The sequence below is a fragment of the Pseudonaja textilis genome, chromosome 5 (assembly GCF_049901715.1).
Source record: "Pseudonaja textilis isolate UNSWEBS1 chromosome 5, rPseTex1.2, whole genome shotgun sequence".
NCBI lineage: Eukaryota > Metazoa > Chordata > Lepidosauria > Squamata > Elapidae > Pseudonaja > Pseudonaja textilis.
The window spans coordinates 71,414,737-71,431,848 of record NC_141994.1 but is presented as its reverse complement, the minus strand read 5'-3'; positions in this window follow the sequence as shown (position 1 = coordinate 71,431,848).

The following is a 17,112-nucleotide window of genomic DNA, read 5'->3' as shown; positions in this document are numbered from 1 at the left end:
TACCATACTTAGATCAGACCGAAGGCGGCGTAATTCAAGGTTTTCTAGGTCTAGAATTTCAAGTCTGGTGGCATAAGGTACTCCACTAACTCGTTGCAGAATATCTTGTGCCACCAGACTCGAAATTCTAGACCTAGAAAACCTTGAACTACGCCGCCTTCGGTCCGATCTAAGTACGGTATATAAAATCATACATTGCAATGTCCTACCTGTCAATGAATACTTCAGCTTCAACCATAACAACACAAGAGCACACAATAGATACAAACTCAAGGTTAACTGCACCAAACTTGATTGCAGGAAATACGACTTCAGCCACAGAGTGGTCAGTGTTTGGAATACTCTACCTGACTCTGTGGTTTCTTCCCCAAACCCCAAAAACCTTTAACCTTAGACTGTCTACTATTGACCTCACCCCTTTCCTAAGAGGTCTATAAGGGGTGTGCATAAGCGCACCAACGTGCCTACCGTCCCTGTCCTATTGTTTCTTTTATTTTTCTTATATGTACCCATTTCATGTATTCATAACTATGTATGTACTTATACCTATTATCTTGTAAGCAATTGACAAATCAAATAAATAAAATAAAATAAAATAATAAAATAAAATGAAATGAAACGAAACGAAATGAAATAATATAATAAAATAATAAAATAAAATAATAAAATAAAATAAAATAATAAAATAAAATAAAATAAAATATAACCAGGCTCCTTCAGTGGGAAAAAAAACTTATTTTTTTTCCCATAGCAGGCAGTGCAGAGCAGAGCTTTAGCTCCATCTAGTGGTGTGGTGGAATAAGGCAGGTGGAATCCAGGTAGTTCTCGAATTACTACCACAATCCAGCCCCAAATTTCTCATTTGTTAAATGAGACATTCGTGAAGTGACTTTTGCCTCCCCTTACAACCTTTCTTGCCACAGCGAAATCGCTGCAGTTGGTAAGTTAGCAACCCGGTTGTTAAATGAATCAGGAAGTGACACGTTTGCAGGTAACTTCTCACCTCTCCTCCCTCTGTCCCAAAGGTGCTTTTTTCAGGAGGCAACTGGACTTTCTGGCTGTTTTCTTTTGAAGACGTTTCGCTTCTCATCCAAGAAGCTTCTTCAGCTTTGATTGGATGGTGGGGAATGGAAGGATTTATATTCCTTGCGGACAGCTGGTCATTTGCATCCTTTTTGAGAGCTGTTGAGGCCACTTAGAGGTTTGTCTGTGTCCTCAAGGTCACCTGAGTGGTGCGAATGGCTCCTGTAGTCTGCAATTCCCCCCTCCCCCCCCAGAAATTCATTTCTACTCCCACACTCTGGATTTCCAGTCAAAAAATTGCAGACTACAGGAACCATTCGCACTACTCAGGTGACCCTGAGGACATAGATAAACCTCCAAGTGGCCTCAACAACCCACTAAAAGGATGCAAATGACCAGCTGTCTGCAAGGAATATAAATCCTTCTATTCCCCACCATCCTATCAGAGCTGAAGAAGCTTCTTGGATGAGAAGCGAAAGGTCTTCGAAAGAAGAAAAACACAGAAAGTCCAGTTGTCTCCTGAAAAAAGCACCTTGGGGACAATGCCTGAAAATCTCTACGGTCTCCTTCCCTTTGCAAATCTTACATATTAAAAAATCTTTTAAAAAAAAGGGGGGGGGAAGGAAAGGAAAAAAAAACCCCACAGTGGATACCCTGCCAAATGCCATTTTCCTTTCCCTTCTAAAAATGAGAATTTGCAACCTCCCATAGAGCAGATCGCTGGCAGGGGTTTTCCACGCTTTGCTGAGTCAGCAGCCGAGCAAGATGTGAGCGTGCCAGAGAGGGTTTGGCCAAGCGGGCTGAGTCAAGGTGACCGAGCCAAGCTTGGCAACCCATAATTGCAGGAGTTGGCTGAGCTGGAACGATATTATGGCTGTGAAAAGCTGGAAGAAACGGGGTAGATGAAGTAAATGGATGGAACAAAGATAAGAGAGAGAGAGAGAGAGAGAGAGATGTAGATAAAAATAGAAAGAGATATATAGATATAGATATAGATGTAGATAGATAAAGATGTATATATACAGAGGTGCTATTCAGCAGGTTCTGACCAGTTCTGGAGAACCGGTAGCAAAAAAGTTTGAGTAGTTTGGAGAACCGGCAAATACCACTTCTGACTGGCCCCACCCCATCTATTCTCTGCCTCCCGAGTCCCAGCTGATTGGATGGGTCTTCTTTTGTTGCCCTGCACAGGAGAACAGAGCTGGAAAGCAGGTTAGTGGGGTGGGGAGGGAATGGGGGATTTTGCAGTAACCTTCCCCTGCCATGCCCACCAAGCCACACCACACCCACCAAGCCACGCCCACAGAACCAGTTGTTTAAAAATTGGAATACCCACCACTGTAGATAGATAGATGTAGATATAGATATAGATAGATAAATGTTCTGTCTCACCTTTCTTCTTTCTCAAAAGATGAAAGAGTACAAACTCACACAAACACAGGCAGGCAGGCTGGCTCAGACTTCACAGAGTTAATTCTTTGGAACTGATAATGTCCTTGGCATTCCAACACGCTCTGCTTGTCAAGTCCGAACTGATAACAAGTAAAAAGCTACTTACAGAAAATTACAAGGCAGACCACAAAAATCATTCCAAAGAAAACCTGAAGTAAGATCAAACTTTGTCCCGTACAAAGTTCCAGCTGACAACACACCCACTTTTATCCCCTGTGGGGTGTGGCTCAATGACTCAGCTCCCTCTCTGACCCTCCCACGCCTCCTACGTTGCTGCTCACGTTTCTCCCTATGACGCTGCCTAGGATCGAGCCAACATTCTTCCTCTTGACTCCCTCTCAGGGGCTGCTCCGATATGCCTTCCTCCTGATTAATCTCAGGCTGTTCCTCTCAGTTGTCTGATGGAACCTGAGGCATTATCAGGGAGGAAGGTCCTGGGAAGGAAGGCATTCCCAGTTCCTCCTCCTCATCTTCTGAGTCCTCTTCCTCTAACAGCATAGGCTTGGGAATCGGAGCCACAATAGATAGATAGATAGATAGATAGATAGATAGATAGATAGATAGATAGATAGATAGATAGATAGATATCAATAGAGAGAGAGAGAGAGAGAGAGATCGATAGATCGATAGATAGATAGATGATTGGTAGATGAGATAGATAGATAGATAGATAGATAGATAGATAGATAGATAGATATCAATAGAGAGAGAGAGAGAGAGTTATCGATAGAGATCGATCATAGATAGATGATTGGTAGATAGATAGATAGATAGATAGATAGATAGATAGAGATAGAATAGAGAGAGAGAGAGAGAGAGAGATCGATAGAGATCGATCGATAGATAGATGATTGGTAGATAGATAGATAGATAGATAGATAGATAGATAGATAGATAGATAGATAGATATAGAGATAGATAGATAGCGATAGATAGATAGATGATAGATAGATACAGATTGATTGATTGATAGATGGATAGAGATAGATAGATAGATAGATAGATAGATAGATAGAGATAGATAGAGATAGATAAAGAGATAGATAGATAGATAGATAGATAGATAGATAGATAGATAGATAGATATAGATATAGATATAGATATAGATATAGATATAGATATAGATATAGATATAGATATATAGACTGAATTATGAAGATCAGCCTAATTAGATTATCGTGGTTTATTCCAATTAGAAATGTTTTCCCGAGCTTCTGAGAAACTCAAGTCTCTCTGCCTTTTTCCAAACTTCTAACTTTTTTCCAGAAGGCAACTGGATAATTTTGGTGTTTTTTTTTTTTTTCCTTTGAAAACATTTCGCTTGTCAACCAAGAAGCTTCTGAAGCTTTGAACTGAAGAGACTTCTTGAATGAGAAGCAAAACGTTTCTGAAGGAAGAAAAAAATAACCAAGAAAGTCCAACTGCTTTTTGTGGGGGGAAGCCATGACTTGGGTGATGGAGACTCTCCGTGGACACTTTACGTCTGTCTCTGCACTCAGGACGTGCCAAGACAGGATCAAGGAAAACTACAGTCCTCTCTAGATGACATCTGCAAATCTCATCGCTCCAAATTTCATTGTTGTTGTTGTTTTTAAATATTATAGCACTCCCCAAACTTGCAAGATTAGAATTGTCTCTCTTGGCTGACAACCGTTTGTTTAAGGAGCATTTGAAGTTACAACATCACTGAAAAAAGGGACTTATGACGGCAGTCGTAAGTTGAGGATTACCTTGTACTGGGGTTTTCACCCCTTGGTGGGCATTGTTGAATTCTCCTGAAATTAGGCAGGATTTCAGCCTATCCTTTGTAGGAAGTTAGCACCCGCCCCTCTCCTAGAAGAATGAAATATTTTCAGGAATATTAAAAAAATGCAGAATGTTTTATTTCCCTGGATGAAAAATGGAGAAACATGTTCTTTTAAAAGGAGAAAGCAGCCCCCACCTTCCTTAATAACGCCCAGCAGATGTCAGCACTTAAGAGATAAAGAGATAGATAGCTCTATTCATAAGCAAATGCCCTCACCCAAGATCCAACAACAGTAGGACTAGCCCACAGCCACAATAGGAATAGCCCAACAAGCCCCTTCATTGCATCCGCCAAACCTCAACACAAACTCCTAGGATTTGTACTTTGTCTATAGAGCCATCTATGACCCCTACATGACCCCTACATGGCCCCATGGGAGTCTGACAACAGCCAATAGAATACATGCTTCTTGCATAGGAACAGGAAGCTCAAGTGTAAAGCCCCAAGATAAGGTATAAAAAAACCCCTACTCTTATCTCCATTTGGTCAGCTGCAGCAGGGAACCATGGGCTTGGTGGTTCCGCTTCATCATTAAACCTTCTTCCCAATCAGCCTCCATGTTTCCAGTGTCTTCCTCCTGGCTTGGAACTAAACCAGGTGGATCTTTCCTCTCGCACCTTCAAACGTTTCAGGAATTCTGACTTGGGCTCCACTAAGACAAGCAAAGATTTCAAGAGGTGACATTGTCAACAACAGTATATCTCAAGCTCCAACAACATGGCGATGTGAGGACTTCAACTCCCAGAATGCCCCAGCTAGCACTCTGGGAGTTGAAATCTCCACACCTTAACGTTGGAGAAGTTGGGAAATGCTGCTATTTTGTAAATTGTTTTATTTGCTTTTGACCACTAGGAGGCACCGTACATTTAATTTCTTCCTTACATTGTGAAATAGACCAATAGAGAAAGAGGTAGTCCTTGACTTACAATCACTCTCTTTAGTGACCAAAGTTAAAAAGCCCTGAAAACAGTGGCTTATCACAAGTGGTCCTCACACTTAAATTGTCACAGCCTTCCCCACAGTCATGTGATCAAAAGCTTAGGGCGCTTGGCAACTGGTACATATTTATGACAGTTGTAGCATCCTGGGGAATCTTGTGGTTGCCATTTGAGGCCTTCCCAGCTGTCTCTTCACAGGCAAAGTCAATGGGGGAAGTTGGGTTTGCTTTAACGACCCTATGATTCACTTAACAATTGCTATGGTTCACTTAGCAACTTGATCACAGCAAAAAAAAAAAAGGTCATAAAATTGGGTGTAACTCACTTAATAACCATCTGGCTTAATGGAAATTCTGCTCCCAGTTGTGGTTGTAAGTCCAGGATGATATAAATGATAGATAGATGATCGATGATAGATGATAGATAGATGGATAGATAGAAAGATAGATAGATAGAAAGATAGATAGATAGATAGAAAGATAGATAGAAAGATAGATAGTATATAGAATACACTATACAGAAGCCTGATGATGGCAGATGAGATTCTGCCGAAACGTTGCTACAACTTTAAAAGCACAACTACAATGATGTGGGAAAATACCCGAACAAAGCTGAATGCCATACAAAGATAGATAGATAGATAGATAGATAGATAGATAGATAGATAGATAGACAGATGATAGATAGATAGATAGATAGATAGATAGATAGATAGATAGATAGATAGATAGATAGATAGATAGATAGATATAGACAGACAGACACAGAGATAGATAGAAGATGGATGATAAGTAGATGATAGATAGATAGTAGACAGACAGACAGAAATAGATAGATAAATGATAGACAGACAGATAGATAGATGGATAGATAGATAGATAGATGATAGATAGATAGTAGACAGACACAGACAGAGATAGATAGATAAATGATAGACAGAAAGATAGATGATAGATAGATAGATATACCATGATAGGTGTAGATATAGATAGACATATAGATGATAGATGAACAGATAGATATATGGATGATAAATAGATATTAGATAGGAAGATAGGCAGGCAGGCAGGCAGGCAGGCAGATGATAAAGAGATGGAAGAGAGAGATGAGAAATGAGAGAGGCAGACAGATAGACATTCAACTCTTAACCAGTACATGCCCATAAATTAGTTTAAAGGGAAGGAAGTCTACAGATGTTATGGAGAAACATCCTGCTTTTTGCTAACATAATTGTCCCTTCAAAAATAAAAACGTCAAGAGTGTTTTATTTGCAACTGTGCCCAGCAAGAGCCCTAGGGATATTGTTGGGCACAGAAGAAAGTTTCAGATCAAGACTCAAAGGAAAAGAAGATTTCACAAATAGTTTCCTTTCTTTTTTTTAAAAAAAAAATTTGCTCAGTTCTTTTTTAGCTTTTGCCAACGGAGCAGGAAAAAAAATAAAATAATCGACCGTCTTTAACTTTTCACCGTTTGTTCCAAGAAATGCACTTCATCAGCGAGAACAGGAACAAAAGTAGGAGAAGACAGGGTGAAATAAGCAACACGCTTGGATGGTTATTAATCACTTCCTGAAGGAGCTTGTTCAGTAAAAGAATCACACACACACACACACACACACACACACACACACACACACACACACGTTGAATATTTTCCACCTTCTTTCCTAACTGGTGTCAGCGTTCCAGAAAACCTCCACTCCGACGAATAACTCCGAGACAGACATCCTCTCCAAGGTCCTTTTTATTAGAGTAATAAAGTGGCACATCTGGGAAATCCCAAATCAATAAGTAAAAAAATTACAAATCCCCTCCCTGCACCCATTATGGCATCACATGCCCCAATGTTCTGACCCTCAAACCTGGTTCCAAGAGAGCAAACACAACACAAAGGTAACAGCACCACCTTTGACTGTGTCATTTACGAATCCTGTTTCTTCCCAGCTAAAAGGCTGCTTCCAACTCATTAGCTCCAATAAGGAAGAGCCTTGCCAAGTTTTTGCAAGGCTGCCAAGAACAACAGATAAAGTTTCTAAACAGTAAATCAAAGAGTCTCCAAACACCAACTCGGATATTCCTAACGTCCACCAGGCTCGAGTATCAAACTTCTTTGCCCTCTGCAAAAAACTGCAGTTTCTCAGGTGGCTTTTATCTTCTCAGGATGGGGCCATCACCTTGCAGCCTTCCTCCCGAGTCGCCCAGGCTGCTGCAGCTGCTCTTTCCTTCGAGCGGCCCTGCGCGCATGCGCACTTGGCACAGGCTCCTCGGGGTGCTCTTCCTCACTGCTGCCAGCCTCCACACTCTCTGAAGGCAGCACTCCACTCCCTGATGGTCCTGGCCCCATCCCTGCATAACACGCAGGCCCCTCATCCGAGTCCTCGTTCTCTGAGACCTCAGCCGCCCATACCTGCTGCTGGCGAACCACAACACCCAATCGCCATCTGTCCCAACTTGAGACGTCCTCTCAACCAGGTGCAAAAGCAACATGACCTTGACTTAGAAGAAGAATGTTATTATGTCTAAATCCCCTGCCATTTTCTCAGGCTGAAGAATGTGGCAGCGTGGAAGCGTCTGGTGCTTAATATGGTTTCCAAAAGCTGACACCCAGGTTTTTATGGCTTGGTCTCCTTCCTCCCCTTTGTGGCTGGCAAACCATTCTGGGAACCCATCATGTTAATTGATTAGTTCGTGGAAATCCAGGTCGGTGTGTCTTACAACCCCTCAAAATTTACGTTTGTTGCATAAGCGAAACAATCATTCCCGGAGATTTGCTCCAGTTTTATGACCTCTCCTTGGCATAGGGGTCGAGTGAATCGCTGCGGTTGTTAAATTAGTCACACAATTGTTTAGTGAATCTGGCTTGCCCCATTGCTTGTCAGAAGGTCGCAAAAAAGGGGAATCACCTAACTCCGGGATATAGAAACTTTTGTAAATAGGAACCAGTCGGTGAACCTCTGGATTTTGATCACGTGACTGGGAGGATGCCGCAACGGCCATAAGCATCAAAAACAGTCATGAGTCACCTTTTGCACCTTCAAATGGCCATTAAATGAATAGTTGCAAGTCGAGGACTTCCTGTGGATGACTCCAGCTGAGCTTGGCAGGGAGTAAAGTTGGTTCTGAGGTGTCCTTTCCCCAATCCATGTTTCCTCTTACAATTAAAAAAGTCAGATTAAGCTCTCTCTCTCTCTCTTTTTGACCTGTTCTCATTTGTGACCCTATTAAAATACCTGAATATACGACCTACCCTAAAAGTAAGTCCTACTTTGAGTTTTGCACGTGTGCCCAATATAAGCCCTACCCCCTAAAATAAGCCCTAATTAAGATCCCACCCACTCCAGAGTGGACAGGTAAAAATTAAGCTAGGATGGGGATGGGTTGGTGGAGATATCCTACTACTTACCTTTGGACAGGTGTAGCCAGGCCTTGCACACCCCGACACCTGCCTTGCCGGCCCATTTCTTCTGCAGCCAGCAAGGCTGGCAAGTCTTTCCTGAAGGCCTTTGGAGTTAAGAACAAAGCTCTGGATCGATCCTGAAGGCTGCAGGAAAGCCTTGCCAGCCACAGAAGAAGGAAGTTCCTGAGGACCGCTGACAACAAAATGGAGGCCGGCTGGATGTCAGTGGATGACATCCCCCTTTTGGTGGCAAAAAAAGTATATAAAACAGGGTCTTATTTTTGGGGAAACACAGTATGACATTAATTTCCTGGAAGGAAAAGGACTAAAAACCAAGAGAGCTGCAGTTATATAAGCCAGAGGCTGCCTTTGTAAATCTCTACAAACCATTCATTTCGTGACTGTTTGAAGCAACAACGGCACTGAAAAAAAGTGACTTAGGATTGCTTTTCACACTTATGACCATTGCAGCATCCCCATGGTCATAGTGACCAAAATTGGGGTGCTTAGCAACTGGCATGTATTTTACTGCTGTCGTTTTGGTACCTTGGTCTACTTGAGGAGGTGTGGACTTCAACTCCCAGAATTCTCCAGGAGCACAAGTGTCTGGGGAATTCTGGGAATTGAAGTCCGCATGTCTTAAAGTTGCCTAAGAAACTCATCTGGATTATGGGCCCCTTCGAAGGAGAAGGCCTGGGACTAAATTTGTCTCCTCAAAACATCTCTGTTGATTTGACCTCTTGGATGCCGGCTGTGGGATTCTGGGAGTTGAAGTCCACGGGTCTTAAAGTTGCCATTGTTGAAAAACTCGTCTGGCTGGGGAATTCTAGGAGCCCATGTGTCTTATATTTGGCTGTGATGACCCAAAGGAGCATGGCACAAAAGCAACAAAGTCATAAAAGTAGGTAAAATCCCTATAATTCCTCCAACTTGGCCCCCCCTCCCCCCCCCCCAAAGTTCAGTTATTATCGGCTGGAAAATTTTTTCCCAAGAACAGTTTTTAAAGGGAAGAAATTCAGTCTGAACCCAAAGTACATCTAAATTATAAATAAAAACCAACACAAACCACACAGTAGCAATTAACGAGACAGGGCAGGATAATAAATTTGCAGACTTCCATAAGATAACAAAACACACGCACAGTTGGGAGGACGTCAGAACCTAGATAAGACTTGACAAACAAAGATAATGCACACTTTGCTTCCAGCAAGGTGCTGTGCACAAACGGTTTTTTTAAATCCTGTTTTCCCAGCTGCAGCTAATGAAGGGGATCAGGGCCCTTTTCTCCCCTGTAATCCACATTGCTCCCTTCTCCGTTCCTCCCTGCATGCCCTAGGATGCAGAGGGGGTGGCCCTGGGTCTTCCTCTGAACTCTTCCTCTGAACTCTGAAGGGCCGGACTGTGCCCTTCCCCAGTTCCCTCCACAGCCACCGGAGCCACACTCCCACTCCCTGTCAGCCGTTCGACCTCCCCCTCAGAATCAGATTTCAACAGGGGCATGACAGTTGGCCTTGCTGGGAAACTCATCTGGATTATGGGGCCCTTGAGTAACAGGAAGAAAGCCTAGGCCTAGATTTTGCTCCTCAAAAACCTCTCTCAGACAGATAATCAGAGCTGGAAGGAACTTTGTAGGTCATCTAGTCCAACCCCCCCGCCCCGCCCAAGCAGGAAAACCTACAGAATTTCTGACTAGTCTCTGCTGATTTGACCTTTCCCATGCTAGCTGGGGAATTCTGGGAGTTGAAGTCCACACGCCTTCCAGTGTGGCCGAGCTTGAAAAAAACTCTGTTCTAGAATAAATATTCTGCTTTTTTTTTTTTAACACATTTTCTGGGCTTGTATTAACTAGAATTGATTGCAGCAGCTCCGGAGGGAGAAAAGTCACATTGGAAGAAAGCGATTGTGATTCTAGGCACAGCCTGCACGGTTTTCAAGCAGGGAACGGTTTGAAGGGATGTGTCTTTCTGTGTGTGTGTGTGTGTCTGTGTGTGTGTGTGTTGAAGCAAGCTTGCTGAAGCCCAGAGCAGAGCCGGCTCCAAAAGATGTCTGGATGATGGATTGCTTGCTGGTTGGGTGTCCTACCTCACCCACCCCACTGATACTTCCAGGCATCTAACTAAATATCACTGGGGCTTCTTCTCAGCTGTCGCCGAGCTGAATTCATGCATCGCATTAGCGCTTCCAACTGAATTCAGAGCCAGAGGTTTGGGCCTTTCCTCCCCCAGGATGTGCAGGGAAACGGAGCCCTGAGATTTCACCTGTGTAGAGAAGAGTGACAAAGATGATTTTAGGGGACTGGAGGCCAAAACATACACCTGCAAGACAACAACCAAGGTCAGACAGCACCAAGGGAGTAGTCCTTCGGGCTTCTTGGGTGACACTTCAGGAGCGGTTGGCCATTGCCTGCTCCCCGGGGCTGAGATGGAATGACTGGCCCAGGGTCATCCAGCAGGCTTTGTGCCTAAGACCAGACTACTTGAATTCACCATGTTCTGGTGATCGGCCCAAAGTCACCCAGCCAGTTTTCATGGCTAAGTCAGGACTAGAACTCACCATCTCTTGCTGATAGGCCCAAAGTCATCCAACCAGCTTTCATGGCTAAGGAGGTACTAGAACTCACCATCTCCTGGTGATTGGTCCAAAGTCACCCAGCTGGCATTCATGACTAAGGCCAAACTAGAACTCACCATCTCTTGCTGATAGGCCCAAAGTCAGCCAACCGCTTTCATGGCTAAGGAGGTACTAGAACTCACCATCTCCTGGTGATTGGTCCAAAGTCACCCAGCTGGCTTTCATGACTAAAGCAGGACTAGAACTCACCATCTCTTGCTGATAGGCCCAAAGACATCCAACCAGCTTTCATGGCTAAGGAGGTACTAGAACTCGCCATCTCCTGGTGATTGGTCCAAAGTCACCCAGCTGGCTTTCATGACTAAAGCAGGACTAGAACTCACCATCTCTTGCTGATAGGCCCAAAGACATCCAACCAGCTTTCATGGCTAAGGAGGTACTAGAACTCGCCATCTCCTGGTGATTGGTCCAAAGTCACCCAGCTGGCTTTCATGACTAAAGCAGGACTAGAATTCACCGTCTCCTGAGGATTGGCCCAAAGTCACCTAGCTGGCTTTCATGGCTAAGGAGGTATTAGAACTCGCCATCGCCTGGTGATTGGTTCAAAATCACCCAGCATGACTAATGCAGAACTGGAATTCACTGTCTCCTGGTGATTGGCCCAAAGTCATGCAGCCAGATTTCATGCCTAAGGTGAGACTGGAATTCACAGTCTCCTGGTTTCTACCCCAGTGCTTTAACCACTGCACCTAACCGAGCTTAGTGTGTTACGCGAGTCCAGAAAAGGAGTTTAATCCAGTAACTAAGCAATGTTTCTTTCTGTGACCCTTTTCCATTTCCCTTTCTTCACCATCCAACAATCTTTTTTTTTTTTTTTTTTAAGAAGTAAAGTTTGATGTAGATTCTATTTTCTGGCTGAGCTTGGCAGATGCTGCCTGTTTTATCAATGCATTTTAATTTAGCTGGGTGAAGCTATGAATGGCTGATTTGATTCAAAGGAGATTAGATCGAATCATCCCTTCTAGTTGATTCTGGGCATCAAATCAAATTAAACCTGGCACTTCCTAATTGCTTCAGAGAGATGGAAAGATGACTCAGAGATTCAGTAACTTTCTGGCTCTGCAAAATCTCATACTTTTAAAGAGATTTCTTCCTTCCTTATGCCATGAAAGAGGAGAGCTAAATGATGGTAGGTGTTGTGGCCCGCCAGCGGCCAGCAGAGCCGGGTGGCAGGTTCGGACAGTGAGGTGGTTGGGGAGGATCACAGGCCAGTTCTGGAGTCTGGGGAAGGCTCTAATGAGGGCTCTGTGTTGGAGGCAGAGATGGGGCCAGGGCCGTCCGACAGTTATCAGCTGCCTTTGGAGTGGGAGATCAATGGGGAAGAAGAACAGCTGGAGCCTGTTCCCAATGTGCGCATGCACAGAGCTGCCAGAAGAAGGGAACAACTAAGGAACATGAGGCGGAGATGGGACCAGGGCCGTCCGACAGTTATCAGCTGCCTTTGGAGTGGGAGATCAATGGGGAAGAAGAACAGCTGGAGCCTGTTCCCAATGTGCGCATGCACAGAGCTGCCAGAAGAAGGGAACAACTAAGGAACACGAGGCAGAGATGGGACCAGGGCCATCTGACAGTTATCAGCTGCCTTTGGAGTGTGAGATCAATGGGGAAGAAGAACAGCTGGAGCCTGTTCCCAATGTGCACATGCACAGAGCTGCTAGGAGAAGGGAACAGTTAAGGAACAAGGGTCAAGTCGAGAGTAAGGGCACAGGTGGACAGTGAATGGCCCCTCCCATAGGGAATATATAGGAGTGAAAGAGGAGTGGTGTTTGCAGGAGACAATTAGTTTGTTCAATTGGTGTGAAGATTTGTTCGGGATTCTCAGAGACTCCCTGTCGAGTATTTTCTTGTACAGTGTTGTCCTTGAAAGCTATTGGCCTGGCAACCCTCCAAGCCTGATGAGGTCTGTGGTTGCAATTCCCCCTTGAAAGACTGTTTGCCTGGACTTTACTGAATATGAATGATAGGAATTTACATTAACCTAATAAAAAGGGTTTTTTGGTCAGGACAAGGAGTCTGCTTTATGATTTTGTGAAGTCTAGGTCAGAACAGTAGGATCAGCTCTCCAATATCGATATAAATGTTATCCTATCTACAAAACCTGACTTTCAAAGCTGCTTTTTTGTTGTTTGAAACCTCATCCATCGATTAGAATTTGTTTAGGTTAGGCCGGCTTGTATTGGAAATTCAAACGTGGAATGATTATCTCAACCATTTCGGACTCTACCTCAGCATCAAGAAAACAGAGTGCTTAGAGACTGTTACCCCCCCTGCAATGCTTCAAATCAATGGAGAAAACCTAAAGAGAAGGTGGATATTTTTTAGTATCTGGGATCTCGTCTGCAAGGCAATAGCAAAGTGCAAGCAAGGGTGAATGCAGTCTGCATGCATTGGTGAGAACTCACTGGTGAGGTTGTGGCTTATTGGCCATCGGCCCACTCCAGCAGCCAAAACAGAGGAGGAGGAGTTGTCATAGAGACAGAGGTGGAGCCTGGGCCGCCTGTCAGCCCTCAGGTGGAGAGCCAACAGCCCCCAGTCGGGAGGTGGCTGATGAGGAAGAGGAGGAACAGCTGGGTCCAGTGCCTGAGGTGTGGTTGCACAGATGGGAGAGGAGAGCAGTGGAAATCTATGAGCCGGTCCTTGGGATGAAAGAGCCACCGCTGCTAGAGAGGGTCCACCCTAGCTCTGGGGATAAAAGGCAGGGGGCGGAGATGAATAGAGGTGGCAGACAACTATTCATCTTCCAGCTAGCTGGACTTGTTAGCCTGCGAAATAAATGTTTTCCTGGGGTTGCCGGCATTCCTAATAAAGGAATCTTTTGAGTTCTCATCAGAAGGTTCGTCATGTTTGGCGAGCTGGGTCAGAACAGGTGTGTGATGTGACAGACAAAGGCCAACCTGTCTTAAATCTAAGATTTACAAGACAACCATCCTCCCCGTCACTCCGTATGGCACTGAAGGCTGGGAAGCAACAACAGGGACCGAAAGCTATCTCCGTGCCATGGAAATGCGAATGCTCCATTGGATATCGGGCATCTCTCTTCTGGACCACATCACCATTCGACAACTTTTTGGTGTGGCACCCATTACAGAGCAAACGAGAGAAGGACGGCTCTGTTGGTATGGACGTGTCCTGAGGGCAGCACCTTCCACGGTGGCCCAGGCTGCCTACCAATTAGAAGTTAATGGCCAGCCACCCCACAGGCATCCAAAATAGATGGCAAGACACCAACAACAAAGTGGCGTTCAATGGTCCGAAAAATGGACCCTGCATCTGTGGGAATATTCTAGGAAGAAGAGAAAGAGAAAAAGAAAGAGAAAGAGGAGGAGGAGGAGGAACGAAGAGGAAGAAGGAGGAGGAGGAGGAGGAGGAGGAGGAGGAGGAGGAGGAGGAGGAGGAGGAGGAGGAGGAGGAGGAAGAAGAGAGGAGGAGGAGGAAGGAAGAGGAAGAGGAGGAGGAGGAGGAGGAGGAGGAGGAGAGGAAGAGGAGAAGAAGAAGAAGAAGAAGAAGAAGAAGAAGAAGAAGAAGAAGAAGAAGAAGAAGAAGAAGAAGAAGAAGAAGAAGAAGAAGAAGAAGAAGAAGAAGAAGAAGAAGAAGAAGAGGAGGAGGAGGAGGAAGAAAAGGAGGAGGAGGAGGAGGAGGAGCCGGAGGAGGAGGAGCCAGAGGAGGAGGAGCCGGAGGAAGAGGAGGAGGAGGAGGAGGAGGAGGAGGAGGAGGAGGAGGAAGAAGAAGAAGAGGAGGAGGAGGAGGAGGAGGAGGAGGAGGAGGAGGAGGAGGAGGAGGGAGGAGGAGGAGGAGGCTGGCTTGTATGGGAAGTGATGCTCAGATTTATTCTGTTGCTGTTCATTTTGTGTGGTCCACTATCTTTCTCCAAACTCATCACTTTGTACAGGGTTATCTCGATACTCAACTGCCTTGAGTTTGGAATTTGACACATTTCGACGTGAAAGTTTTGTCCTGTTACTCACCGTTTGTTTGGTACTCAACGTGCAACTTGTCAGTGTCCGCTGCCTTGTGACTCACTGCATTGTTCTTTATGGGGAATTGTTTGGCACACATCACACCTCCCGGAACCAATGAACAATGAACAGAGGTACCACTGTGTTTCGAATCCAGAATAACAGGGAGCTTGTAGATCATCTAGTCCAACGCTCAGCTCAAGCAGGAGATTATATATCCTTTCAGGCAAATGGCTGTCCAGACTCTTCTTTAAAAGCCTCCAGTGATGAAGCATCCACAACTTCTGGAGGCAAGTAGTTCCACTGGTAAATTGTTCTCACTGTCAGCAAATTTCTCCTTGATCAGTTTCCTTCCTTATTCAATCTACAGGTACTCCTTGACTTACGACCACAGTTGGGGGCCATCATTTCCATTGCTAAGCAAGGCAGCTGTTGAATCAGTCGCACCCAATTTTACAACCTTATTTCCGTGACCATTGTTTAGCAAACCATCATGGTCCTTAAGCGAAGATGGCTTCCCCGTTGAATTTGCGACTTGGAAATCAGCTAGCTGGTTTCTTAACAGTGAGAACAATTAATCAGAGGAAGGACTGGCCTCCAGAAGCTGTGGATGCTTCTTCACTGGAGGCTTTTAAGAAGAGACTGGACAGCCACCTGTCTGAAATGGTTTAGGGTTCCAACGTTTTATTTTGTTCTGGCTTCTGATGTCTGAGGGAAGTGTTTGCATCCTTCATTCAGGAGTCTTGGGGATTTTTTTTTAAATGGCTTTGGTTAGAAGCCAGACAATATCATCCTTGCTGGGTGGTACACATTGCCTTCGACTCAGACTGGTGCATTATGCAAGTGGTGTGTGTGTGTGTGTGTGTGTGTGAGAGAGAGAGAGAGAGAGAGAGATAGACAGAGAAAGAGAGAATGAGAAAGAGATCAACAGAGAGAAAAAACAAGAAAGAGGAAATGAGAGAGAATGAGAGAGAAGGTGAAAGAAGGAGAGAGAAAATGTGAAAGGAGGAGAAGAGAAAGAGAGACGGAAGGAGAGAAGAAAAGGAGAGAGAATTAGACAGAGAATGAGAGGAAAGAATGAGAGAGAATGGGAAAGAAAAAATGAGAGGAGAAAAGAAAAGAATGAGAAAGAGAGAGGAGAGGAGAGGAGAGAAAGACAGAAAATGAGAGAGACAAACAGAAAATGAGAGGAAAGAAAGAGGGAGGGAGGGACTGAGAGAATTAGAGAACAGAAGAGAAAAAATGAGTGAAGGAAAGAATGAGAGAGAGAGAGAAGAAGAGAGAATGAAAAAATGAGAGGATGAGAAAAACAAGGAGAACGGAAGAAAGAATGAGAATGAGAGAGTGAGAATTAGAGAATGGGGGAAAAATGAGTGAAAGAAAGAAGAGAATGAGAGAGAGAGAAGAGAAAATGAGAGAGAAAATATGAGAGAATGAAAAAGAATGAGAGGATGAGAAAAAGAAAGAATGAGAGAGAGAATGAGAGAGAGAGAGAGAGAAAGAGAATGGGAGAGAAAAAAACGAGTGAAGGAAAGAAGATAATGAGAGAGAGAGAAGAGGAGAGAATGAGACAGAATGAAAAAGAATGAGAGAGAGAATGAGAATGAGAGAGAGAGAAAGAGAATCGGAGAGAAAAAACGAGTGAAGGAAAGAAGATAATGAGAGAGAGAGAAGAGGAGAGAATGAGACAGAATGAAAAAGAATGAGAGAAAGAATGAGGACGAGAGAGAGAGAATGAGAGAAAATGAGAAAGAATGAGGGGAGAGAGAGAAAGAGAGAATAGGAGAGAATGGAAGAGACACAGAGAGGATGTTTTGATGTATCCCTGCAACCTGAAATCTAGCTCTCAGGTGTTCCCTTATCTTCCCTTGCATGGGTCCAAATTTTCTCCCCTGGCGATCAGGAAGT